General features: G+C 42.9%; 2 protein-coding genes across 3 annotated transcripts in view; one reads left to right on the top strand and one right to left on the bottom strand.

Annotated features, from left to right (window-relative positions):
- CFAP68 (cilia and flagella associated protein 68) overlaps positions 1–13,094 on the bottom strand; it is a 163,048-nt gene extending 149,954 nt beyond the window's left edge. The window contains exon 1 of the mRNA XM_085646441.1: positions 13,028–13,094. The gene's annotated coding sequence lies outside the window, so the exon portion shown is untranslated. The remainder of the gene's footprint in view (positions 1–13,027) is intronic.
- A 415-nt stretch (positions 13,095–13,509) lies between these two features.
- FDXACB1 (ferredoxin-fold anticodon binding domain containing 1) overlaps positions 13,510–25,555 on the top strand; it is a 132,172-nt gene continuing 120,126 nt past the window's right edge. Inside the window, exon 1 of one of the 2 annotated variants that reach the window (XM_085645803.1) lies at positions 13,510–13,677. The gene's annotated coding sequence lies outside the window, so the exon portion shown is untranslated. Of the gene's footprint in view, positions 13,678–13,810; positions 13,984–25,555 lie in introns of those variants that run through there. The other variant, XM_085645804.1, reaches the window with a different exon arrangement.

Genomic DNA, 25,555 nt, shown 5'->3' with positions numbered 1-25,555 from the left:
GCTTTCCTGGATATGGTTGAGGAAAGGAGAGTGAACATGCATGGAAAAGGGGGAAAATATGAAGTGAGTGAGACAATTTGGGACATTGAGATGGGAAAAGAGTTGAGAAATGGGGCTAGTCCAACTTTGGCTCTAGATGCACCGCAGAAGGGTAAACTATGCATTACCAGAAGGAAATCCCAATATGATACATATTTTGTGGGAACTAGTGAGTGCCATGATACATACTTCATTGCGACAGGTTGGGGTTTCAGAGGTGGAGAAGATACGATTTTTCCAGGAGTGTACTATGTTTGTGGGAATAAGGCTTATTACAAGTTGCCTGACCATTGGTATGGCACATGTTATGTGGGCCTGGTTTTCCCTAAGATTTTTCACACGGATAAAGTAAAAGATGTAGAAGACATTAACCTATTAACACGTTTTAGGAGAGAAACTTGGTCTGAAATCGTGGGTGATATTTTTGGGGTTTTGATTCCAGCAGTGGGAATTTCTTTAAATGCTTATGGAATTCGGAAACTGTCCACAGTGGTTGATCGTTTATCGACAAATACCGCAGGAGGGTTTCTTTTGGTGAATACGGAATTAAGTGCCGTACGTGCCATGTCAATGCAAAATCGACTTGCCCTTGATATTCTTTTGGCTAAGGAGGGTGGAGTTTGTGGAATTTTGAAAGTTCAACATTGTTGTACTTACATTCCTGACGAAAGTAAAGACCTGAAGGTCTATATCAAAAATATTACTGATTTACATGAAGAATTAGTACCACTTGAGACTGGGAGTTTATGGACTAAACTAGCTAATAAAATGATAGCTGTTAAGGATTTTATTGCAAAGATAGGTAGTACTATTATAGGTAGAATATTGTTTCCTTTGTCTTGTATAATTGTTGCTTTACTGATATTAAGATTGGTGTGTGTGTGTTGTAAAAACAGGAGAGGGAAAGAGAAATTGAAAAATGAAAAGAAAAACAAGAATTCGAAAATTTCAAAAAGAGAACCAGAAGAGATTGAACTAGAAGAATTGAGGGAGAATGTTTATTTAGAGACAAAGAGAGATGATGAAAGAGTGACTGGTGTTTAATGTTGTCTAAAGGGAAGAGACATTTCTGATTTCCTAAAAATGGGACTAAATTTTCACTAATTTTTTTTTTTGTTTTTGGGTTTATTTGGTGATAAAATCACCAAAGGGGGGATTGCTGGAGCAGAGTTTTCTTTTAGAAAATTCTGGGGCTTTTGAAGCTCTGGCATGTCTATGTGTTTTATTAATTTATTAATGATTAGCAATTAATTATTTGTCTTGTGCAAGTGTGTTTTACTAATCAACTTGTTTGTCCTAACACAAGAGAAAGTTACATGAGGGTTAGCTTATTTGTGCTGTTCATGTATTTACAATAACGTGCAAGTTTTCATGTTTAAACGTTGCTGTGTGCTATTTATTTTGAGCACAAAACGCTGTCTGAATTAATGCTTTTTATGTCGCAAAGCTAGATAAATGCATACACATAAGGGTATTAGTGGGGTTAACACTGTTTAATCATTATGTTGTAGTAATGTTGTTTTTATTTCTATTAAATCGAGATGGTCTATTGTGGCCTATGGAGGCCTAATCCATGATGGCTGATTTGAGAGCCTGGCCTCGAGTGAATATTTCTGTGATGTGGCAAGAGAGACCCCTGCTGGAAAAAGGTCGAAGACAATTGACCATGGTCCTTCTATGAAATTTTCCATGAGGACGGCAGCAGCTTTGGGTGTACTCCAAGAAAAGTGAAAGTGTCCTTGGTCATCTCGAAAGACAAAGGAGCCTTAGAGGGAAACTCTGAACTGTGGCTCGATGGCCGAGGAGGAATCGGATTAAATGTGTTACATGTTTTATTTCCTTGGTTCCTGTTCCGTAGTTCACGTCTTGAGACTTTTCGTGAGCGGAGATTTACAGATGTAGCAATGTTACATTTCTTCCTTCTCGTTCTGCTCAGTGATACAGTTTATTCAGCCAACTTTATGTGTGTTTCTATTGTATTTTCCATTATAAAAACTGTTAGTTTAGGGAGGGCTCTCCCCACTCTTTTGGCCACCTTCACGCGTTGCTGAGGTTCGATGCTGAGGACTCTGTCCTGAGAAACTTACAGAGAGACTGGTCCTGACCCGTTCTGACACTTAGTTAGAATAGGTAACTATGAGAAATGATTTATTCTGATTGATTTTACATTGACTAATTTTAGATAAAGCAATATAACTTTAACATGGTGTTGAATATTCTTTCTTGTCAATTATTGAGTATATTTTGATTATTATTGTATAGATTGTATAGAGTATGATTAAGGATAACCATCATAATTAGGTCCTATCGTCCTAGATATAGATGCAGGGTTTTCTTCCCACAGGTCTTATGCTGGTAGAGTATTTGAGCGTATGTTAGTGAAATGGGCCCTAGCGTATGATGAATGTATGTGCGTGTAACTGTGAAATTACTCTATCCATGGTAGTGGGTTTATTTTAGGTACCCTGATCTCTATCACGCCCCTATGAGTGAATGAAAGGTTAAGACCGCTAAGTCTTAAGGACACATATGACTAAATGGACTGTCAGAGGAGCCATCACTAAATAAATGACTGATTATAAATTGAAGTTTTTCATTAATAGGAAGGAAGACTGACTTTGGAATGACCACACACATTGTCAGTGTGGCATGAGCCTCAGTGTCAGCGGAAGGTCCAATGCTGCTTCAAAATAAATTCAGCTTGGAGCAAGTCTACCTCAATGTGGAAGCTGTAGTACATAGTGTGGAGTATGGAACATCATACTACCTTATTACCTTTATATCGTAGCCAAAACATACAAGACAAAAATATAGATAACTAAGTGCACAGAGGGAAGGACAGATTTTCTATTCTCAACTTATTTAATTAAATGTTTGAAAAAGACAAAACAAAACCAAGGTCTAGAATAAACAGGGCAATTATCATTATCATCACTCAGTACAACTCAGAGCAATGTACCCGCACATAGAAGAAAAGGGGGGAGCACATAGGGATCACCCTTTCAGATGTCAATGCAATGTAGCCTCACAGGTGCGCAATTCGTTATCTATGGTCTCAGGTCTCAATGCGCAGGGTTCTATGACTATCCCCCCGGTGGTCGACCCAGTCTTTCCAGATCTTAAAGTATTATTGAGGGCAACCCCTACCCAGAAAAACGGTGCGCTTCAGGCTCAAGAAGGAATCCATGCCTTTTGCTCATCCAGCCCAGATCAGGTCCCTGCACTTTTCCACTCCCTTGCAATGTCTCTCTTTGCCACAAGCAGTCCTAATTACGGCATCACCTTCTGGTATCTGTTACCCTCAACATCGCCTGCGATATGGAGCAAGATCAATTTGGGATCCAGAGTAACCCTCCAGCCCAGGGCTGATCCTAATGTCACCAGCACCCCCTCCCAGAAGTGCAAGAGGACCTTACAGCCCCAGAATGTGTGTAGTAAATTTCTGTCAACCAAGCTGCAGTGCAGACAACTCCTAGAGCCCACCAACCCTATCTTGAAGAGCTCCATCCTCATGAGGTGTAGTATTTTAAGGTGAATGAGATGGAATTGCGAGGCCACTGCTGCCTTCCTCGGAGCCGCCACTGCCTCTCTGCAGTCCTCATCCTCAAGGTGGCCTAAGTCTCATGTCTATGCCTCCCTCACTCCCATCATAGAATCTGGTTGTTGGCAAAGTAGTGTTTGGTAGAGGACCGACTGCTTTTGTATTTTGATGTCAGTAAGCAGAATTTTAGCCTCAAGAGGTGAGTAGGCTGGTATCTCGACATCAGCTGGCAAGTATGGGGTGAGAGCATGTTGAAGCTGAAGATATCGAAAAATCTGGGAGCGGTGCTTTTGGTATTCCACCTGCAGCTCAGAGAAAGCTTTAATTGGTCCGTTCTTGAGAACATTTTAGAAAATTGCAATGTCAATGGCAGCCTATCTGGCAAATCGTCACAATGCAGATACCTGGGGAAGTTGAGTGCCCCTCCACAGCGGATTCCCCAATGTCAATCTCCCTGCCAATCCAGCTGCCTTAGTGGCCTCCTTCCCCTTAATCGTAGTGTGAGGCAGAGTGCCGCCGTATAGCAAATGTGGAAGGCTGTCCTGGCCCAAGACCCAACTCTCTACTGTGTACGCTGAATCCACAAATCCTTTGAACCACCAGTCATTAAGTATTAGAAGACACGCCGCTCTGTGGTATTGCAAGGGTCCGGGGTGGCAATAGACCCCTCAAAGGTGGATCTGCAGTATTTGGCAAGAGCAATGCGGGACGGTCTTCCGTTCTACAGGAGCTTTCTTAACAGAGCATTGGTCTTGACAAAAAAGCATTTTCTTATCAAAAAGGGAAAATTTCTGAGGGGTTACAATAGTCTTGTTAGGAAGACCATTCTTAAAGATGGCCGAGTGTCCAAGCAGAGATTGCGGGAGGGAGTTCTAGAACTTCATGTCTCCCCAGTTGAGGTTGCACTCATATGCCAGGGCTTTGTCTGGCATGATAAATACTCCAAGATATTTGAAACCCTGCCACAATACTATTAGAGCCGTATGTACAACCATTCCATTTTGCAGGTCGCAAATTGCGATGATTTTTTGTGACTCGCAATTCGCGACTAGCAAAACAGAATGTACTAATGCGTCTCAGACACATTTAGCGATTCCGAATGGGGTCACAAATGTCCTGCCTCATCAATATTCATGAAGAAGGTTGCAATTTGCGACCCATTGGTAATGGGCTACTATCACAGGAATAGTGGCCTGTTGAGGACAGCAGACCACCATGCCTGTGTTTGCTTTTTAAATAAAGCAATGTTTTTTTCAAACGCTGGCCATTTACCCTAAAGGAAAACGGGATGCGTTTAAAATAAAAAATTAAAAAGTTTAAGTGCTCTTAAAAATATTTTTGCTGCCAAGCACAAAGGCGAAGGGGTCCCTGTGGAATCCTTCCTGTTTACGACTGGTTTACCACCAATTTAAAATTAGTGGTAACAGCGATTGTTTTGTGACCACATTTGCGGTCGCAAAACAATCGTACATCCCCTTGCGACTCATTATTAGGAAGGGACGCTCTTGGCACGCCCCTTCCTAAGAACCACTTGCAAACCCTATTTTGTGAGTCACTAATAGGTTACCGACTCACAAAATAGGGTTTGTACATGCTACATCCCTTTTTAACGGTCACAAATGACCCGATTTTCCATTTGCGAATGCTAAAAACTGTCGTACATCTGGCCCTTAGATCTGGGGCCAAGGACATGTCTGTCAGGCATCTATCTATGGGATAGATGTATGATTTTTCTTTGTTTATCCGCAGGCCCAAGTATTCCCCAGAGCAAGTTAGAATTTGCAGGGCTCAGAGCCCTGAGCTGGGAGGATCATCTAGGAAAAACAGAACATCATCTGCATATAAGGACATACGGTCGCTTACTCTCAGGGACCAATGGAATGCGCAGTAAAAAGCATCAACTCTAACCCATGCTGTTAGGGGCTGTATTGGTAGGACAAAGAGTCGAGGGGAGAGATTGCACCCCTAACAAGTGTCCCTCCTTAAAGGGAACTGGGGGAGACAGCAGGTACCAAATCATACCCTGGCCTGGAGTTGAGTGTAAAGCAGTGGGATGAAGCTGATATGTTTGGGCCGAAACTGTAAGAGCACCAGCAGTGTGAAGAGGTATTCCCACTCTACTGAGGTAAATGCTTTCTGAAATCAACCAAGAGTAGGACTTGATGGCCTGCCATGCTAGCGCTCATCTCGTTAGCGTTGTTGACCTTTCTAATGTTGTGCCTAGCGGCTCTCCGAGGCATAAATCCTGACTGATTGGGATGTACCCATTTCCCAATCACCCCCAACTGTCTATTGGCTATCACATTAGCCCATATTTTGACTTCTGTGTTTAACAGAGAGATTGGGCAGTAGTCCCCACAGCGTGTGCCTATGTGGGTGGGTTTCGGGATCACCACTATGTCGGCCATCTGGAGATCTTGAGGCAGCTGGCTGGTCTCTCTTCAGAGCCTCCTGGAATGTTTGTAACAAAAATGGGACCACCTGAGGCCAGAAGAGCTTCCAAAACTCCACTGGGTACCCGTTGGGGCCCGATGCTTTATGCCACTGAAGCTGCATCAGGGCTTCCCCCAACTCCTTTAATGTGACCTAGGCCACCAGTCTCTCCCTTTAATCTACTCTCAATTTTGGCATCGGTGGTCCAACACGAAGCATTGCATCTCCGGCTGCCTCTCCTCCTGGATGAGGCCATGTAGTCATTTGTAGCAAGTGGAAAAAGAGTCTACTATGTCCTCACTGTCCATGATGTGCATACTGAGGTCATCTTCGATGTAAGATATGGGGGTCTCTGTTGCATGAGATGTACACAGCCTATTGAGAGTCTTGCTAGCTTTGTCCACCAACTGGTATATCCGACTGAGCTTAGCTAATCACACTGTCTTCCAGCATATGTTCTTGTCTTAGAAGCATCTGTGTATGCAGAGAATCCTCCAATATTGAGTCCTCTGTCTTGATAAGATATTATTGTACTAGCTTGGCAATATGAGATTCCAGGTTCAAGATTTTTGATTGGGACTTTATTCTATGACTTTCGTTGTAACTAATGATCTCGCCTATAAGTGTGGCTTTCAAGGCATCCCAGTGGAGGCTTGGGGAGTCAACCGACCCATTGTTTTCTTTTAAGTATCTTTCACCCATTTGTTGGCACCCTGTGTAGAAGTCACTGTCCTGCAGACACCAATGACTCAGGCGCCACTGCGTCACAGACTGCGGAGGCCCCCAGACGAGGTCCATCTGAATAGGGGAGTGATCCGATAGGCCCCGTGCCAAGATGTGTGTAATGAGTACCCTACGGCTCTAGGTAGAGGGGAGTAAAAAGTAATCGAGACAAAAGAAAGTCTTATGCACATTGGAAAAAAAAGTGTATTTGTGTTCTAATGGATGGTGTGCCCGTCATACGTCTAAAGGAAACAAATTGCGCATAAACAAGGCCAGATTGGTTGGCCACATCCCTACCATGGGTGCCTTGCGCTCCAGTCCAGGGTCATGAACCCCATTGAGGTCACCTTCCAGAATCCACCGGGCTATCTGGAGCTCTAGTAGGAGCTGACTCAGCGTCGCAGTGAACTCTGTTGTTAAGGGAGGAGGGTTGTAGACACAAACCAGGGATAGTGGGGCCCCATGTAGTGTTGCAGTCACTGCCAGTTAATGTTCCAGTCGATCATGCCATTTTTTCAATATCACTAGGGGGAAATGCCTCCGTAGCAGTATTGCCAAACCCTGTGAGCCGCAGTTAAACCCTCCATGAAACACCCTTGTAAACCCATTGCACACCAGAAAGGGGACCTTTTTGCCCATGAGATGCGTTTCCTGCAGTAGGAGGATGTCCGGGTTATATTTATGGGCTGCTCTCATAACCGCCCCTCTTTTTATCTTGTCCAAAAGTCTGTTTATATTCCATGAGAGATATCTGAGCCATCTCACGGAGGCGGGTGAGTGGGGGTCAGCCATCAGGCCATGGCATAGCTGTGTCTGTTGGGAGTATTTTTTTTTTTGCACAGTCCAGCGTTGGTTGGGTGGACTAGAAGGTAAAGAGTGTTGTCAATGGAGTGACGATGTAGTGTTTAAAGAGAGGGGAAGGGAGATGGGTATAGACGAGAAAAGTACGCTGATGAAGCAGTCTCTTCTGTCCCATAAAGTATTCTCCTTTCCTGTTTTTGCTTTATAAATAAACCATACTTAGTTTGTGGCTTTATTCTTCCTTTCTCTGTTCTTTTCCTCTATCCTCTCTCCCAGACCTTATTACCATATCTTTATTGTTCATCACAATCAATCTGAATCTTGTTCCTGTCATAACTATGCAAACCTTTAGTGGTGTTTCTTCTGAACTTCACTGAGTCTCATAGTGTCATATTTTATTCTATGATGCTTTTGCTCGCAAGAATTGTACCATCCTGCCTTGTTTATTTCCTTTTGGCGTCTAAATGCCTCTGTCATGGTCTCATGCTTTTCTTGTTTTTAGTTGTCGGTCTCTGCCGGTATCATGGATCAAATGAAAATTATCGGCCTCACCCAGTTGGTTACAGAAGCCACACACAGGGCTGGACACACAATGGACCCTATCTTCACTTCCAGCAACAGAGTCAAATACAACCATGCCACAGAACTCACCTAGACTGTCCACTCCATTGTGCACTTAACCGCCACAGGATCATCCTGCACCACCTCCAACCCTCCCAGCACCAACTTCCGTGCCCCATAACATGATAACCAGCCCTCAGTGATCATCACACACAATGTGGAAACACTTCCCACATAGGATCAAAACAAAAACAACATCCTTCCAACCACATACCCTAGATGGTGTAGTGTGCTACTCATGTAGGCAAGAGCTTCAGCACCCCACATAGGGGTAGTAAGCGCTATATAAATGCTGCAGGACAAAACAATACAAAGGCATATTATTCAGAATTCCCATTCACAGTATATCTGCTGAGCTGGTGTTTGGAATGTTGAGAGTAAATGATGTAGTAGAATGTTGATGTGTTGTGGTTTGGAATGGAAGCTAAGAGACAGATAGAGTTGGAGGGAGGATGGAGCGCAGGCAGGAACTACCTGCTGTTGCTGTAAGGTAATTGCATGAATAAAGAATTTACCTCCAACCTGAAAGGCTCCAGGCTCTAGTATGAAGACCCTGCCTTACAACAGCAACATTTTTGGCAAGAAAGGACCAGCTTGAAGATGCAGCAAGACTCTAGTGACAGTTGGAAGCCTTTTCTGGTTAGAGAAGGAGGTCTGTTGTGCACCATTACATCCACTGGAAGGTGGCATCAGCTCAGGCTGCTCAGTGAGCCCAGTGAGAAGGGTGGGCAAGGTTTGGCAAGAGCAAGAAGCCAGCTAAGAGGAATTATAAACCGAAGAGATAAGTCCCTGTAAACAGCACTAAGCTTAAGGATACTTGGACACCATGAAGGAGGGTAGTAAGCTGATGTTTGATTGGAACAAGTCTGGAGACATTAAAGAAATACTATCTAAGGCCTCCTGATTAATTTAGGAAGACTATCTATTTCTGATACCAATAGTGTTGTTTTATGCATACGATAAAAGCTGGATGTTCCGGCATCAAAGTTAAGAAAATTGTGTGAAGGTATGGTAAAAACTCAACAGATTCTTCAGTGATTGATTCTCTTCTATTCGGGGTGTTGCCCTGAAGAAGCCCCTGTTTTGGGGCGAAAGGCGTTGGCTGCTTCTATTTGCCTGGCTACAGATATTGAATCAGAAAAAGAAAATAAAGGACTATCTTGTCATAACTAGGGGCTGTGGTCTTACACATTGTTAATATTGGAATCACATGCTTGTTTATATGATTAGTGTTATATTGCCTCTCATTGACTTGTTCAAAAGAGAAGTATGGCTATCTCCAAGTACATTTTAGATAGAAATTAGATTAGACTCTGTTGTTCGAGAATATACTGTGCCCTAAACATGTTCTGAAATCATGGGAAGACAAAAGATTGCCTGCCTGGCATTTGTCCAAATAACATGTTAAAATATGACATTTAGTTACTTATTCAGCTGGATTATTTTGCATTCATAGAGTTTGTAATATTCAATGTACTTCTGTTAAGAAATGTTTCTTGTTTCCCAGTAACTGTGAGGTTGCTAAGGTTGGGAAACACTTTGGTTCATTATTCTTATGTACTGACTTATACCATATTGTTGGACCTGTTAGCATTAGTGTGGGCTTCCCCCAAATGTCTACCTTCCTCCGCCACTTTTGCTGATCTCGTTTTTGCTAGCCTTAGGACTTTACACATTTTACCACTGCTAACCAGTGCTAAAGTGCATGTGCTCACTCCTTAAAACAAGGTAACATCGGCTTATCCCTAATTGACATATTTAATTTACTTGTAAGTACCTAGTAAAGTGACACTATATGTGTCCATAGCCGGTAAATGAAATGCTACAAGTGGGCCCGTAGAACTGATTGTGCCACCCACATAAGTAGCCCTTTAAACATGTCTCGGTTCTGCCATTGCAGCCTGTGTGTGCAGTTTTTAAACTTCCATTTCGACCCGGCGAGGTAACTTTTTTGCCAGGCCAAAACCTTCCTTTTTAATACATATAGGTCACCCCTAGGCTAGGCCTTGGACAGCCCAGAGGACAGGGTGCAGTGTATTTAAAAAGAGGGAAATGTCATTTTGAGTCTTACCTATCCTGGGAGTGAAAAACTCTTGTATTTGTTTTTCACTACTGCAAGGCCTACATCTCCCATAAACTAACATTAGAGTTACCTTATTACATTTAATTAGATATAATTTCCAATTGGGAGCAGGTACCCAGTACATGGTTGGTGTCTTTGGCATTGTAATGAAGAATCCTAAATTATGGTGCAGTCCGATTCTAAATTACAACTTTGAAAATGTCACTTTTAAGAAAGTTGGCATCTTCCCACCTTAGCCCTTTAGTGCATGTGGCCTGCACCCTGGTCACATGACTATGTGTAGCTGACTGTTGAGCTTTGTGTATTTCTCCTAGACATCTACACACAATATGGGAACTTAGGTGTGCCTGGATGGGCCATCACTGGCAGGATGGGAGGGAGGAGCTAGGCACAGCCCCACTTACACTTGAATAGGCTGAATCCTGCCTCCACACAAAGGGCAGTATGTAGTTAGTCTGGAGCCAGAACAGTGATGGCAGGATACCTGGGGACTTCAAGGGAAACCTCTAGAAGCCTCTCCTCCACTTCAAAGGCACAACTGGGTATAAATACTGGACCTCAGACACCACCACTTCAGTATACTTCTAGACCTGTGGATACTCTACCAGGAAGAAGGACTGCTGAGCTGCTGAACGACTGCCACTCTGCCAGGCTGCTGCCCTGCTGGACTACTGCATGCTGTGCCGCTACCTTGCTGGGATGACCTGCTGCCCTTTTGCCTGGGTGAGAAGGACTAAACATGCATCGCTTGAATCCAAAACCCCATAGGGACTCCAAGGGCTAGTTGGCTGGCCTCCTGACTTCAGGACTCTGCCATCTGTGAGTCTACCCTGCCAAGCGGTGCCACCCCAGTCCTGGACCCATTGAAGTGAACCTAAGGTGCTCTGGCCAGCCCCTGTGGATCCAGCAGAACCGACACATCTCCTCTACTGCGCGGTGCAACCCAGAGCAGAACCGATGTATCGCCACTTCTGCATGGTTCAAAACCACAGCAAAAATCTGCATCGCATTGCAGCCCGTCGCCGCATCAGAACTGTCGATGTGCGACGCATCTTCGGCGCAGCCCCTCACATCCCTCATCGATGGCAGCCTCGACGATGATGACGGACTCCTCATCACAGCACCTCAGAACCGCTCCATCGCCACGACTATGCGGCACATCCATGACTCTGAATCTCGCTCGCATCACAAGCCCTCGTTGACAGGCTCTTCGACAACGATGCAGCAGTACCTTGCACTGCAGCCTCGTCGCACCTTGGAACCGAAGCATCATTTCAGGTGTGCGACGCATCTTTGCATTGGATCCTTGCACCGGTCTGCAAACCAGGATTTAAAGTACTCTGCTCAGCAGGCCTAACTGGGTCCCTGTAGCTGGCCCACGCTCCATCGCGGTAGCCCTGAACTTGTGACTTTTCCAAGTCTGGCGTGACCAGATATCCACAGTTGGTGCCTTAATCCTTCTGGGGCTATTTTCACTAAAATCTTTCAAATTGATGGCCATATTTATCATTTTTTCCCGCAATGCAGCAAGAGATCTTGCTGTGCAGCACTGTGTGAAAGAGAGGGGGTGGGAATGTGCCATATATATCATGATATGACGCATTCCTATTGTCTGCTTCACTGGTGCACAATTGCTGCCTATAGCCAACGCAGGCCCCCTTGCAACATGGTGCAAGGGTGCCTGCGTTGTAAGTAGGATTGTTTTTGTGTGGGAAGGGACACTTTTGCTATAGAATGCGGCACACTTAGGAAGAGGAAAACATTAGGCAAAATAAACATATTTCTACTCGTTGCACCTCTGGTAGGGAGGCATACAATTCTGGCACATTGAAGATGTCCCAACTTTTTCAAGTACTGTTTTCAGAGGGCGTGTTACTGGGTGCTGATTAGGTACCTTCGTCGGCCTGGTACTTGGTCATGTTGGTTTGTCCAGCTAGTGTGAATGGTGTAATGGAGTGTTGGGCTGCACTTTAGAGTTTGAGCAGATGGAGAAGGTGTGAGAGTTTGTGGTGTGTAGTTTATTGATGTTTGGGGATATTGTGATATTATGAAGGAATGGAGTTGTGAAAACAGGTTTTGTGTTGGAATCTGGTCAAGGGAATTTTAAGCAGGGGATGCATGCTAAACTTAAGGTATTTGTTTTGTGCCTCAAATGAGTATACTTAGGCATGCTGAGGAAACCCTCAGTCTGTGACAATATGTCAAGTGTGCATAAATGTTGTATGTTGTCATTGTGATTGTGCAGACATGTGATGGTAGGGCCTCATGTCCAGGGAAAGACATGCACATCTTGGACCATTATCCAGTGGGAAGTCAAAACCTAGTTGTTGTCCCTTTTTTTTTATATGCGGTGTGGGAGCCTAATTTCTTGACCCATCAGAGTTTCTGTGACTACTATTTGTTGTCTTTGTGTGTCTGAGTGGGTACTGAAGGTTTTAAGAGGTTGATGATTAAATGTGTAAGCCACAAATGTTGGAGATCAAGTATGAATTATTGTTCCTGTACTTTTCTTATAAGGGAAAGGATTTTATTTGTTTGTTTGTAAGAAAAGGAGGAGTGTAGTATCATGTGTGTTCTCATTCCCTGTATATATGAGCAAGTGTTTGGACTGATGAGAGTGACTGATGTCATAGAATGTCGGTGTGTGGTCTGTAACCTAACATCCTGGTAACTTATAGGACACCTAAGATTTTGCTTTGCTAAGGAAATTGAGGAAACACTCAACGCTACCACTGCCTCGTGACACAACTCTTGCCTGTGGATAGGGGAGGAAGAGAGATATTTACCTGCTCTTGGAGTTCGGTGCTGACGATCCTAGTACTGTCCGTTGCCACGGCAACTAGTACACTATGATCTCACAGATCAACTCGTAAGTGAAAAGCGGCGTGTACAGTATAATATTGTGGCGGCCATCTTAGAGTGGAGTGCATCCTTGCAGTAGATTTCTGTGCCATATTTATTTCACATAGTGCCCTTCAAAGAGAGTGGTTTCCTATTTGTTGTGTTTTTCTAAACACTAGCCTATTGAGTGGTTAGATCAACCCACATTTGCAGGACATCGTTTAAGCGCTTTATATTTTTTCCTTATGATATTGTATCGTTTGCATAAATGACCAGTTTAGTTTTTTCCTTTGTAATTTGTTAGACGGGGGAAAAAACGAGCCAAATGTGCGCCAATTTGGGAGTCCCGAACAGTTATTAAGCTCATAAAAACCAAGCCCATGGAGGAACACGTTGTGGAAGTCGTCTGTGGGTGCCAGGTATGGTTGTGTAAAACGACCTAGGATTGGAGAATTGGCGACACCTCACCCAACCCAAATGCACCATGCAAAATTCCAGAATGCTGATTGGCAGTGGAGTGTGCCCATGCATCACTAGGGTGTCCTCCCAATAGTTTAAATGGTTTAAATTGTGCATAGCAGGAGGTTGGCGTGAGGTGAGTTATTCGAGAACCTAACAGTGCAGGCTTCGTAGGAGGTTCTAGATGATGAAGATGAGGCCAGTAGGTTTCGCGGAGATATGACAGACTATTGTTCAGAGGGAGCGATAGTGGGAACCGGTTACAGGGACATGGCGGTGGTTGGTATGATGACGAACGGACGGTCTGTTCTCTGACAGGCTCCAGTTCCTGTTCACTCCCGGTTACGTTTCTTAGCCCTCAGCTGGTGAATGCCATACTGGGCCCCTTCTTGGGTAGAGATCTGGGCGAGCCAACAACATAACGGAGAAAGCCGAGTCAAAGGTTTGGCGGGGCTCTTAAGAGCCTGTTCAAGAGCCGGGTGCTTAAAATAGTTGGCATCTAAATTAAGCAGCAAACATCATGTGAAAATATGACGGCTTGTTTATGATTACTAAGGGTATTTCTTAAACATGCAGAAGCGTTTCACCTTTATACATTAGATTCTTTGTATACAATGCTCACCCTGAAGTCGCTTGTTGGATGACGCTGTGATATGAGATTACGGAGAAAAAGTTGTCTCTTTCAATAAAAATATTTGCCGAGGATCACACAGTTTGGTCACGTGGGAAAAGCCAGGATTGACACCAAGGTTTTTTTAATTTCACTGTATGCACTTCGCCCACTAGATGGCTACATCTTTCTCTCCCTATTACCACCAACGTTTTATGCTTTGTTTTTAATTCTTGGAGAATGAGGTTAGAGAGTGGGTGTCCGACAGCAGCCGAATTTAGTAGTTGTTGTAATGTTTATTTCGGAAATTTCATTCCATAAAACATACAACCATTCATTAGACATTTCTATTAAAAACAACTGAGATGCACATATTATTTAGAGTATGACAACAAACAAGGCAGTCATAAAGGTCTAGATAGCAAGATATAAATTATCACGAGTAAGCTATGTCTACCATTCAGAGAGTAGTATGTTAAATAAAGTGTTAATCCAGTTGCTGTATTTCTTATGTGTTAAAAGGTTGTTCATATTTGAAGATCGAGTAGAGAGATTAAAAAGAGTACACGCCATGTACTAACAAGTAAAATATGTAAAGTTGGGCTGTGATATCGATGAGCTTGCCAAAGTTAAGTAGCTATTGTGTTTACAGCGGACTGGGATAATAACCAGTCAAACAACTCATCCAATGTCAAGCTACAGTGTCGGTATGCAGATTAAAAACTAGAGAAAATTCAGAAATAAGCTATAGAAGCCACCCAGCTAATTTGGTGCACACCAAAGTGCAAGTAATATGGTTCATACATGATGTAGAATTAATCAAATTTCTTAAAAATCAAATAAAAGGAGTTAAAAAAGCTTTAAAAAGTGCATCCTCAGTGCTGCTGTTTACGTTGTGCAGAGGTGAGCAATTCTTTTCGCTGGACTGGCGGGGACAGAGAGAGCTGCCATGTTTAGTGTAATCCATGTCCTTCTGGGATTGATGTTGGTAGAACAGAAAATGACATATTTGTGCAACAGGCTACACATTGAGCAGGTGTTGCTAGAGTCATGACTCCAGCTTGCTTACCACGTGGACGACCCTATTTCGAGTGTGCTATATCGAAGTTTTAAGTACAGGAATTTCACCAGTTGCTGTTGCAGGATTTCTAATAAAGCTTCATATAAGCAGAAATTGGTCTGTTAGTCTCCCTAAGGTGGGGGGTTTGATGGAGGCTAGCTAGGATATACTCACAGTAAAGAGATGTTAGCTGTTTCTTTGAAGTAGTGTTTAGGGAACTTAGATCAGACCAGAAGGTTCCTAGGCCTAACCTAAACCAGGAATGTCTTAACTCAGAGGTCTTCAAACTTTTGTAGGTTGAGCCCCCCCAGCTGAATTTTTTTTATATGTTGGGCCCCCCACCACCTGACAGAAATTTCTGGAATCTGGTACACTACATAATCGACTGCCATACTCATATCACGGGCCATATCCGGCAAATCATGTTCAACACAATAAGAGTGCTAAGTAAACTGCAGGTTTGTGAGTGGGTGTGGTGAAATGACAGAGGCTTATTACACAGCTCAAAACACAATTTTCCAAGATAAAATGTGTGCAAATTGTTTTACCTAGGATACTTTGTTTTACACATGATATAGATTAATAATAACACCACCAACATAAATGTGACGGGTGTGCCGGTTTTCAGCCACATAGACTGTCAATCTGTGGATGGATTTTTGCTACTGCCATCCTCCGGTTGTGCTCCACATCCAGTCTTGACGGTACTTAGTCTTTAATACCACAAGTGCTGAGAACCCAATTGCACATAAATAGGAGGAACTGAAAGGCAAGAGAGTTTTGATAGCAGTTTCTTTCAAAGCTGAATATTCTGCAGACATTTTCAGCCAAAACAGTGACTGTAAGCGAGACAGTGTTATCAGATTTTTCGAGCACTCCCTAGCTCAAGAGTTGGTACACGAGAAACAATTCTTCTCTAGAAACCATTAACAAACGTTTTATGCAGTGTTATAATGGGATAATTGCCCACCAACCAGTTATGGATCTGAAGACAGAGGTGAAAGTCCAGAGAGAGGGCGCTGACCGAACACCTAATTGAGAATTCCTCAGTGGTACGATAAGTTGCTTGCCTGAAGCAGTGGGTGTTTAGGACAAGTTGGGCTTATGTTTAAAAAAAAAAATAGAACTGATAATAAATTAATGTTGCCTATTTTACTTCAGAGCAATGTTGTCTGACAGACTTTGTGGTGGCAGGGACATGTTAAGGATTTTGGGTGCCCTGGGCCAATACTATTTTGGGGGTCCCTGTTCAGAACAGCTTTGAGATTAATGATTCACTTTCAGCTCTGCCATACCCTCTTTAGCCAGGCTACTAACGGTGCACAGGCGCTATGGTCGAAATTCTAAAAGTGTTTACATCTAATATTCAGAGATAGTGATGTGTTTTTTCACTGTTGTAACAAAGAAGCAGCCCACAAATTTTACAGCGAATAATATCTGTGATATCCTCCAATTTCTCATATGTGAGGACCCGTTTTGATCTAAAATAAACTTTTTTATGGTTGTTGCATAAAACAAAAACATTTCTCTGCAAATAGTAATAGACTCACATCAATCACATTAAAAAGAAATGAAAAAACTGTATTTACAAGAATCTATTTAGGAATTATTCCAGGCCATCAGGGCAAAAACAAAGCTGCCTCTATCAAGTGGGCCCCCTGAAAGGCTGGATTGCAGTGCATGTAAATGTGTCCTTTTGTAATTTAGGAAGAAAACCTTGATGGGGTACGACATGCCCATACTTGTGTACAGGGGCGCAACTAGACCTAAACTTTGGGTGGGGGCGAACACTCCCAGCCAGGGCTGGCCCTAACACTGGTCGCACACAGTGGAACGGTCTGTTTTAGCGCGCCCCCCACCCATTTTCTCCTCCTCCATGAATTTCCTCACTACCACTCCCCAACAATGCACCTCATCCCTCTATAGAACCTTTCTGGCAAACATTTAATTTTTTATAGCACTACTCATTGTTTACTCACGCTCAGTTCTTTGATCTGCATGGTACACGTTCTTTGTAGCAGGCACATTAAACCTCTGCGCTGTGTGGGTGGCAGGAGTACCCATGTGAGTGCCGGGTGAGCCATGCAACAGTGTGAGAGTAGGGTAAGAGGAGTGACTGCAGCGTGAGTGAGGTGACCATATGAATTTGGGTGCGGATGCAAGTGCAGAGTGGGACGAAATAATGTATGGTTAGTGATGGGCTTGTTTAAGTGAGATTGCAGGTTGAGCAGTGAGGGGGACAGATGAGTGAAGTGTCATGAGTGCAGGGTGAGTAGTGTGCTCGTGTGACTGCAAGGTGAGGTACAGGGTGAACAGCGCAAGTGCATTGTGAGTGCAGAGTGATCACTGTGGTACAAGGTAAGAAGGTGAATGGTGGGAGTGCATCGGGATCCGTGTGAGTGCATTGTGATCGCTGTGAGCGTGAAAGTGAAGGGCGAGAATGAGTGAGTTGTCTGAATGCAGGGTGCATTCCCAGACACTTGAAGTAACTCAACATGTTATTGACGGTGGCCTAGGGTTTAAGATACAAGTTAAACTATTGCTAATATGGCATTAACCAGGGATCAGGGTGGAGGAAATAAATGTGCTGATCTTACAACAAACTTCCAGTTTTATGATTAGGGTTACCAGCTCACTATTTCGATGTCCCAGGCAGTACAAAAATAAAAAATAACAGTCACCTAAATCTGTATTGTCAGCACTGGTATGTGCATACCTTGAACAGAAAATATAAATAGAAGCACTTTTAATTTTGTTCTAGGGCTGCCTGAATGATCCATGACTGATAATAAAATGGAACAAAGACAGGAAAGTCACATTACTAATGTATACATACTTCTTTATAAACATATTTAGTGTCAAGACAATCAATCTGCAGGCTGTTTAAACTACACATGGCTGGCTGGCATTTTTCTTTTGGCAACTTGAAGCCCTGTGGGAGTTGCGTGCCTGCCTGTGTAAATTTAAAAGAAACTTTGTCTCCTTTTGCTAAGAGCTAAGCCTCCCAGGACGGGGTTAAACTTGTAGAGTTTAAATGCTTCAGCTGCTGTGCAAGGAATGATGTCTCCTCTGCTAAACTGAAAGCAAGGGACAGACAGTCATTTCAGCTGCAGTGGGAGTCAAGGAGTCTCCTCTGCTATGAAATCGAATGTGAAGGAGCAGGACTGTCTGTTCGTTTGCTTTCGTTTTTAGCAGGAGACTCCCTGCCTCCCACCGCAGCTGAAGCATTTCAGCTCTAATAATGAACCCCCTCCTGGGACAGTTAACACAGCTCTTTACATGACAAAAGCACCGCAAGTCGTGCCATATCTATTTCCCCTCCCTCCCCCCTCCAACCCTCTGTTACCGGAGCTTTACAATAAAAACATTCCCATTTGAAATGGGTGAAGACTTGCGACGCGGGACAGTAAAAGACCAACAAAGGGAAGATCTTAGTGTGGAGGGCGCCCCCCCCCCCCGAGATGGTGTCGCGCCCTCCTGGGGTGGCGTGCCCCACAGATTGAAGAAGACTGTCTTAACTACAGAACAAGCATTTGCAATGCAATAGGTCTCGCATTAGGAAAGTTTGAGCTTTTTGTATTGTAAATTGACTAATTTTTTATTTATGTGTTGGTATTGAAATTACTAGCTTTCTCATGTACAATGTCAATAGTTTTAACTGTTGCAAATGTGACACCTATAGCATTTGTAATGCAATATGTGTTGTATTTACGTGACTTAGATGTATTGATATTACAAATAACAATGGCTTTTAATTTTTGCAAATAATTAATACTTAAATAAAAGTTAATGTAAATTATAATGGCAATCGTTTAAACTTTTGTTAATCACTCTTGTGAAGATTGTTTAGTGTATTTAATTGCGCCTAAAATCCAAGAACCGAAGTTAAATATTATCATTTTTTTGTGCCATTTGTAATAAAGCCTAAATATTGAGAGAACATATTAGAGGCAGTTGTTGTTGAATGGTTTTACAGATTGATACTGTGGTGGTCTCGAGTGATGTTGTGGTGGTGTCGAGTGATGCTCTGGCGTTAATTGATGCTGTGGTAGCGCATAGTGATGTAGTGGTGCCCTTGAGTGATGCTGTGGTGGTGCTAAGTGATGCTGTGGTGATGCGATAGATAGATAGAGTGCAATAGTCCGATAGATAGATAGATAAGATAGATAGAGAGTGAGGGCGATAGAGTGTAATTATGTAGAATATAATTATGTGGCACTGAGTGGTTTTGTGTGGAGTGTATGTTGATTTTAGTGGCGTGTAATTATGTGGCATTGAGTGTTATTTTGAGTGTATCTTGCATTGTTTGCATTGTAATTAATTGGCACTGAGTGTTATTTGGAGTGCATGTGGCATTGAGTGTAGTGTAATTATGTGGTGTGTAATTATGTGGCGCGGAGTGGTATTTGAAGTGTATGTGGCATTGAGCGCTGTGTAATTATGTGGTGTGTAACTATGTTTCACTGATTGGTTTTTGGAGTGTCTGTTGTATTGAGTACATTGTAGTTATGTGGCATGTAATTACGTGGCTCTGAGTGGCATTCGGAGTGTATGTTGCCTTGCCTTGTATTTCTATGGTTCCTTAAACCCTTAGAAGCAATTCTTTTATTTTAACTAAAAGGATGGTAGTTAAATGGTGTTTACGGCAGGATGGTCGTTAAATGGTGGCTACGGAGAAGCTGTGTGCTGAAAGGCAAAGAGAACACGGGCATGAAAGTGAAAGCGAGGATGAAAATGGAATGAGTGTGGCAGGATGTTAGTTAAATGGTGGTTACGGGGAAGCCGAGTGTTGAAAGGCAAAGAGAACACGGGCCAAAGCTGGAAGAAAACACGAGATGCGAAAGGCATGTGTGTGTGGCAAACACTGGTGGGGCTCAGAGCATTCTGTTGCTGCCTTGATGCCTGTGTGTGTGAGCAGTGGGGCTGTGTGTGTGAAGTGCCTAAAGTTGCAAGAAAACATATGGTTATTTAAATCCTTAGATGCAGAATTAATGGAGCTAATGTTATCGACCTTAGAAGGATGAAAAGGGAATGAGCGCGGCATATGTTAACTTTGTAAGCGCAGAAAGCGTGCAATGCAAACTTATTATTTTGGTTGTTTGAGACTCAGATCTGGGCAAAGCTGCAAGAAAACAGAGGGGGGAGGGCGGGGGAGAGCTAGGCGAGAGGCATGTGTGTGTGGCAAACACTGGTGTGGCTCAGAGCGTTCTGTTGCTGCCTTGCCTTGTATTTCTATGGTTCCTTAAACCCTTAGAGGCAATTCTTTTATTTTAACTAAAAGGATGGTAGTTAAATGGTGTTTACGGCAGGATGGTCGTTAAATGGTGGCTACGGAGAAGCTGTGTGCTGAAAGGCAAAGAGAACACGGGCATGAAAGTGAAAGCGAGGATGAAAATGGAATGAGTGTGGCAGGATGGTCGTTAAATGGTGGCTACGGAGAAGCTGTGTGCTGAAAGACAAAGAGAGCACGGGCATGAAAGTGAAAGCGAGGATGAAAATGGAATGAGTGTGGCAGGATGTTAGTTAAATGGTGGTTACGGGGAAGCTGAGTGCTGAAAGGCAAAGAGAACACGGGCCAAAGCTGGAAGAAAACACGAGATGCGAGAGGCATGTGTGTGTTGCAAACACTGGTGGGGCTCAGAGCATTCTGTTGCTGCCTTGATGCCTGTGTGTGTGAGCAGTGGGGCTGTGTGTGTGAAGTGCCTAAAGTTGCAAGAAAACATGGTTATTTAAATCCTTAGACGCAGAATTAATGGAGCTAATGTTATCGACATTAGAAGGATGAAAAGGGAATGAGCGCGGCATATGTTAACTTTGTAAGCACAGAAAGCGTGCAGGGCAAACTTATTATTTTGGTTGTTTGAGACTCAGATCTGGGCAAAGCTGCAAGAAAACACGGAGGGGGGAGGGCGGGCTGTGTGCTGAAAGGCAAAGAGAACATGGGCATGAAAGTGAAATCGATGGATGGCAATGCGTCCGTGAGACTAGCCCTGTGGTGGGGGAAGGACAGTTGTGAGAGGCGCCATGAGAAAACAATCTCTCGGCATGCTGTGGCGGGGGCGGGGGAGCGGACCCTTTGAAGTATGATGCCGAGGCTGTGGCTACACGTGCACGCACCAGTGGGCTGAAGCGCTTCCCCAAACGGATTGCATGGCGGCACGATGCACGTGATTGTGTGCGTGCTCGCCATGCAATCCACTTTTGGGAGCACTTTGAAATGCCCCTCTTACTAGAGTCTCGCATAGCGATTGCGTAAACGCAAGAGCTAGGCAAGACCTAAAAATGAGCTCTTTGTCAAGCATCAGCAGTTCCTCTACCGCATTCCTCTGTGGTCCAGATCATTACCCAATATAAAAGAGGCCTCAATTGGGCAAAATGTCCCACCCTTTTAAGAGCTACGTCGAGAAACATGGGTACTAGGAGAGTGCTTTTGGGGAAGTGAAAAAGTGAATGTGTAAACTTGTTCTCGCTTAATGTGAGTGTATCAATGTTCGCGTGGCCCCAGATTTCAGCACCATATAAGACCGCTGATTGAGCCTTTAATGTAAATGTCTCTGTAGTGGGAAGTAGGGCTCTTGATATTGTTCCCTGGTATTATTTTAGATGGTTGAGGTTTGGTGCTGTAGCACTGCCCTTCACTTCTGAATGTGAGGGGACCCTGAAACCCTACTATCCAGCATAATACCTAGTATTCATATTTGTAGGCTCGGACATGGTGTGTCTAAAAGATTTTGCGGCTTAACTACCATGAATTTTGTTTTTATTACATTCATCTCCAGACCCCTGGCTTCCCAAAAGGTGTTTAAGTTATCCAGCAATTGCTGCAGTCCCATAGGAGTCTGGGAGATTGAGTGTCATCCGAAAATAAGAGTAGGGACACTAACCCATTCTAATCTGGGAGTGTCTATATTGGCTAGGTAAAGGGCTGCTATAGCATCGTTGACAAAAAGGTAAAAAAGGGTAGGGGCCTGCACACCCCTGCCCCACCCCTATGCATATTGGGATTGGCTCTGTCGGTTGTCCCTGGGGATCCCATCGCACTTGGGCATAATCATCTTGGTGTAGCCTTATTAATTGACCAAAAAGGCCAAATTAAAGCTTGTCTCGTTTTGGGGTCGAGAGTCAGAAAGAACCTCAAGCTAATCCACAACCAGGCCTCTTGCTCGAGCCCTGAGTGTCTTCCCCAACCTCTGTTCTTGGCTCACCTGGGTACGCAGTGGCAGGTCTCTGTGGAATAGATGCCATTTCTAACATGTGTTGATTTGTTTGCTTGGAAGTGGAATAACATGAGTTCAGAATGTGTGCTGTACAAAAACCTCTTGTGTTTGAAACTCTAGACCATAGCTTTGCTCCATCTATATTAAGAATTTAGGCCACATATAGAGTATACATAACTGACTTTGCTCTTTCTTCACCAACTGTGTTCTCATCAGGACGGGGGCAGAAATGTTTCTAAGTTCATGTTTGCAAACTATCACTTTTAATAAATACTGCCCAATGCAGCGATATAATCTGACATGAAACACTTTTGTGTGTTAAAGAAATACACTATTTTGAATTTTGAAGACCCATTATTGTATTGTAACATGAAACTTTGCATGATTTACAAGCCACATATTTTTAAAGGCTCGGCTTGTGCACAAGCTCTAAGAGCCAGTGCCGACCTATGGCTTAGCTCATCCTATTAATTAATTGGCTCGCCCACATCTGCCAATGCTTTGTTTCACTTGTTCAATTCACCTTCTGCTGCTACGTTGACAGCTCACAGGCATGTCAAACATTTGTGGACTAACTGAGTGGGCAAGTCCCTTTCTTCATGATCCCAGTGCATGTGACTTACTTTCTGCATGTGTCCAGACATAGTCTTCATAGCACCACTACAGTGTTGCTAGTGTTCAGGAGTACGTGTGCACTGGTAAATGGTACATATTGTTCATGCCTTCTGTCTTTTCAATTTTTGTAATTAAAGAATGAAACTGTGTTGTTGTTTGTATGAAAGAGAATTTCAGAGGTCTGTACCCAATTCCTTCATAGTACATTTTAATTTTTGATTAGAAAATTGAATGACATATGATAATTTTTTTTTTTTTACAAATAGTATCTGTGTTTTAATTGGAGGACGGAGAACAGTATCTTGTTAAACCAGAATCTCGAGAATATCACACATCATAAAGTAGACTGAGCAATTCTGTACTGAGCGTATGGTGGGCAGGTGTGCTAAGCAGTAGAGGGTGTTAACAAAAGAGAGTAAGGACTGGAAAACAGCAACAGTGACCAAATTAGTAAAAAAAAAAAAAGTTTATCAAAACCATATTGCACATAGAATTAGCAACAAACAACATTCATGAGTCCTATTGGTTCGTCTGCATAAAAAAGGCAGCTGTGTAGACCTGGTCAATTATTGACCAATTGGGCTGTTGGACAGGGCAGAGAAAATTCTGGGTCGGGACTTATTGGATCGTCTACAAGCATGAGTAGATTCAAACTCTGTCCCAACTAATTGTAAGACTAGATTTAGAAAGGGGTTGAAAACTATAAAAGACATTTCATTTACATCGAATATTCGACACATATACTAAAATTAAGACATTTCTTGTATGTCTGACCTTTATTGATCTTTGGTCAGCTTTTGACTTGGTGTGCAGGTTTAAGTTTTAGATCTCTCTTCTCAATTTGGGTGTTGACCCTTCTCTGTTAACAGCAATTTGAGGCCTCAACACCCAAAATAAAGCAAGGGTTTAGTATGGGCCCAATGTGGAATGCAGTGGCCCATTTTATTACCATCAGGATTATGAGAAGGCTGCATACTGGCTACCCTTTTATTTAGCCTATTTATTAACGATGCAGTGGCCTGCCTTGAGCTTAATTAGCCAAGCCAAGCTGCTTGGCTAAAATGTCTCCCTACTTGTGCATGCAGAAGATGCTCTTCTATTATCATTAACTAAAAAATCCATGCATACTATGATAGAGAAATTCTCCACTAAAATCTGTTTATGAATGTAAAAACACTAAGGGTTTGTCACAACTCTGCCCATAAAAAGCCTTTGAAATAAATGGAGAACTGCTGGTTAAAGTTGACCGTTCCGACTATTTAGGCATGCGCTTTCATCGTAATAACTGGTGCGTTCGTGCAGAAAAGGCCATAGCTAAATTCAAGATGTCCACGCAGTATTGAGATATTCCAGCAAAGAAGGCACTCAACTAATTTGTGCTCTCTTGCAAGTCTACACACAGAAAGCAGTTGGGACTGCAGTTTATGGGGCAGAGATGTGGGGTATTAAAAAGCGAGGCTATTACAAGTTAAAGAAAAAGTTTTTCAGATGATTGTTAAAGTTAAGACTTGGTGCTCTGCTGATTACCCCTGTGTGCGCAGTGGGGAATGAGGCCCATCTCCGATGTAGCTGCTGTCTGCCCACTTTTGTACTGGATTTGACTCAATAGAAATCAGCTTGCCTCGGTGTTTCAAAGATCTGCTATGGAAGTGAAGTCTATATTGGAAATAAAAGGTGATAGTTGGGGAGGACAAGTTGTTAAGGAGATCGGGGGCTCAATTGATCCATCTATTGAAATACACCATCTAAGTCAATCCTGTGATCATTTCAGAAATAAAGGATGCATACTGGCGGCTGAAGTTTTCTGCTGGCATTGGTAGAGGGATATCTGAAAGTGCTACACCCAAGAATGAAGCGCACCGTCTACTTGAAATCTAGCCTAGGGGCATATTTATCTAGAGTCTGTCGCTCTAGATAAGATGCGCAGCTACCCCACACCTGTGTATGTGTGTGTGTGTATGTATATATATATATATATATATTCACTTAAAAAACCATAGGTTTCACACATGTTATAGTTAGCTGGACATTTCACTCGTGAAAAACCATTGAAATTCCCCCGTTATAGTTAGTGCAGGCAACTATAACTCACGCGACCGCAATCCTCTGCTGATGACGTCAGATATTACATCACTGTATTTAGTCACTTATTCACCCATGTCTTCTTACATTAATCTTTAGCTATACATATATTACAAATATTTTTTTTTCAGAAAGACACATATGTCATCAGTGATGTAATATCTGACGTCATCAGCAGAGGATTGCGGTCGCATGAGTTATAGTTGCCTGCACTAACTATAATGGGGGAATTTCAATGGTTTTTCACGAATGAAATGTCCAGCTAACTATAACATGTGTGAAACCTATGGTTTTTTAAGTGAATTTGCAAGGTTTTTTAAATGCTAATTCCTAACTATAACGTGTGTAAAACCTATGGTTTTTTCAGTGAATTTGTACGGTTTTTTAAATGCTAAGTTATGTATTTATTTATTTTTTTAAGGTTTTTCAC

The sequence above is a fragment of the Triturus cristatus genome, chromosome 3_1 (genome assembly GCF_964204655.1).
Source record: "Triturus cristatus chromosome 3_1, aTriCri1.1, whole genome shotgun sequence".
Classification (NCBI taxonomy): Eukaryota; Metazoa; Chordata; class Amphibia; order Caudata; family Salamandridae; genus Triturus; species Triturus cristatus.
Note: the sequence above shows the minus strand (reverse complement) of the source record. Positions and strands in the feature narration are given on the sequence as shown.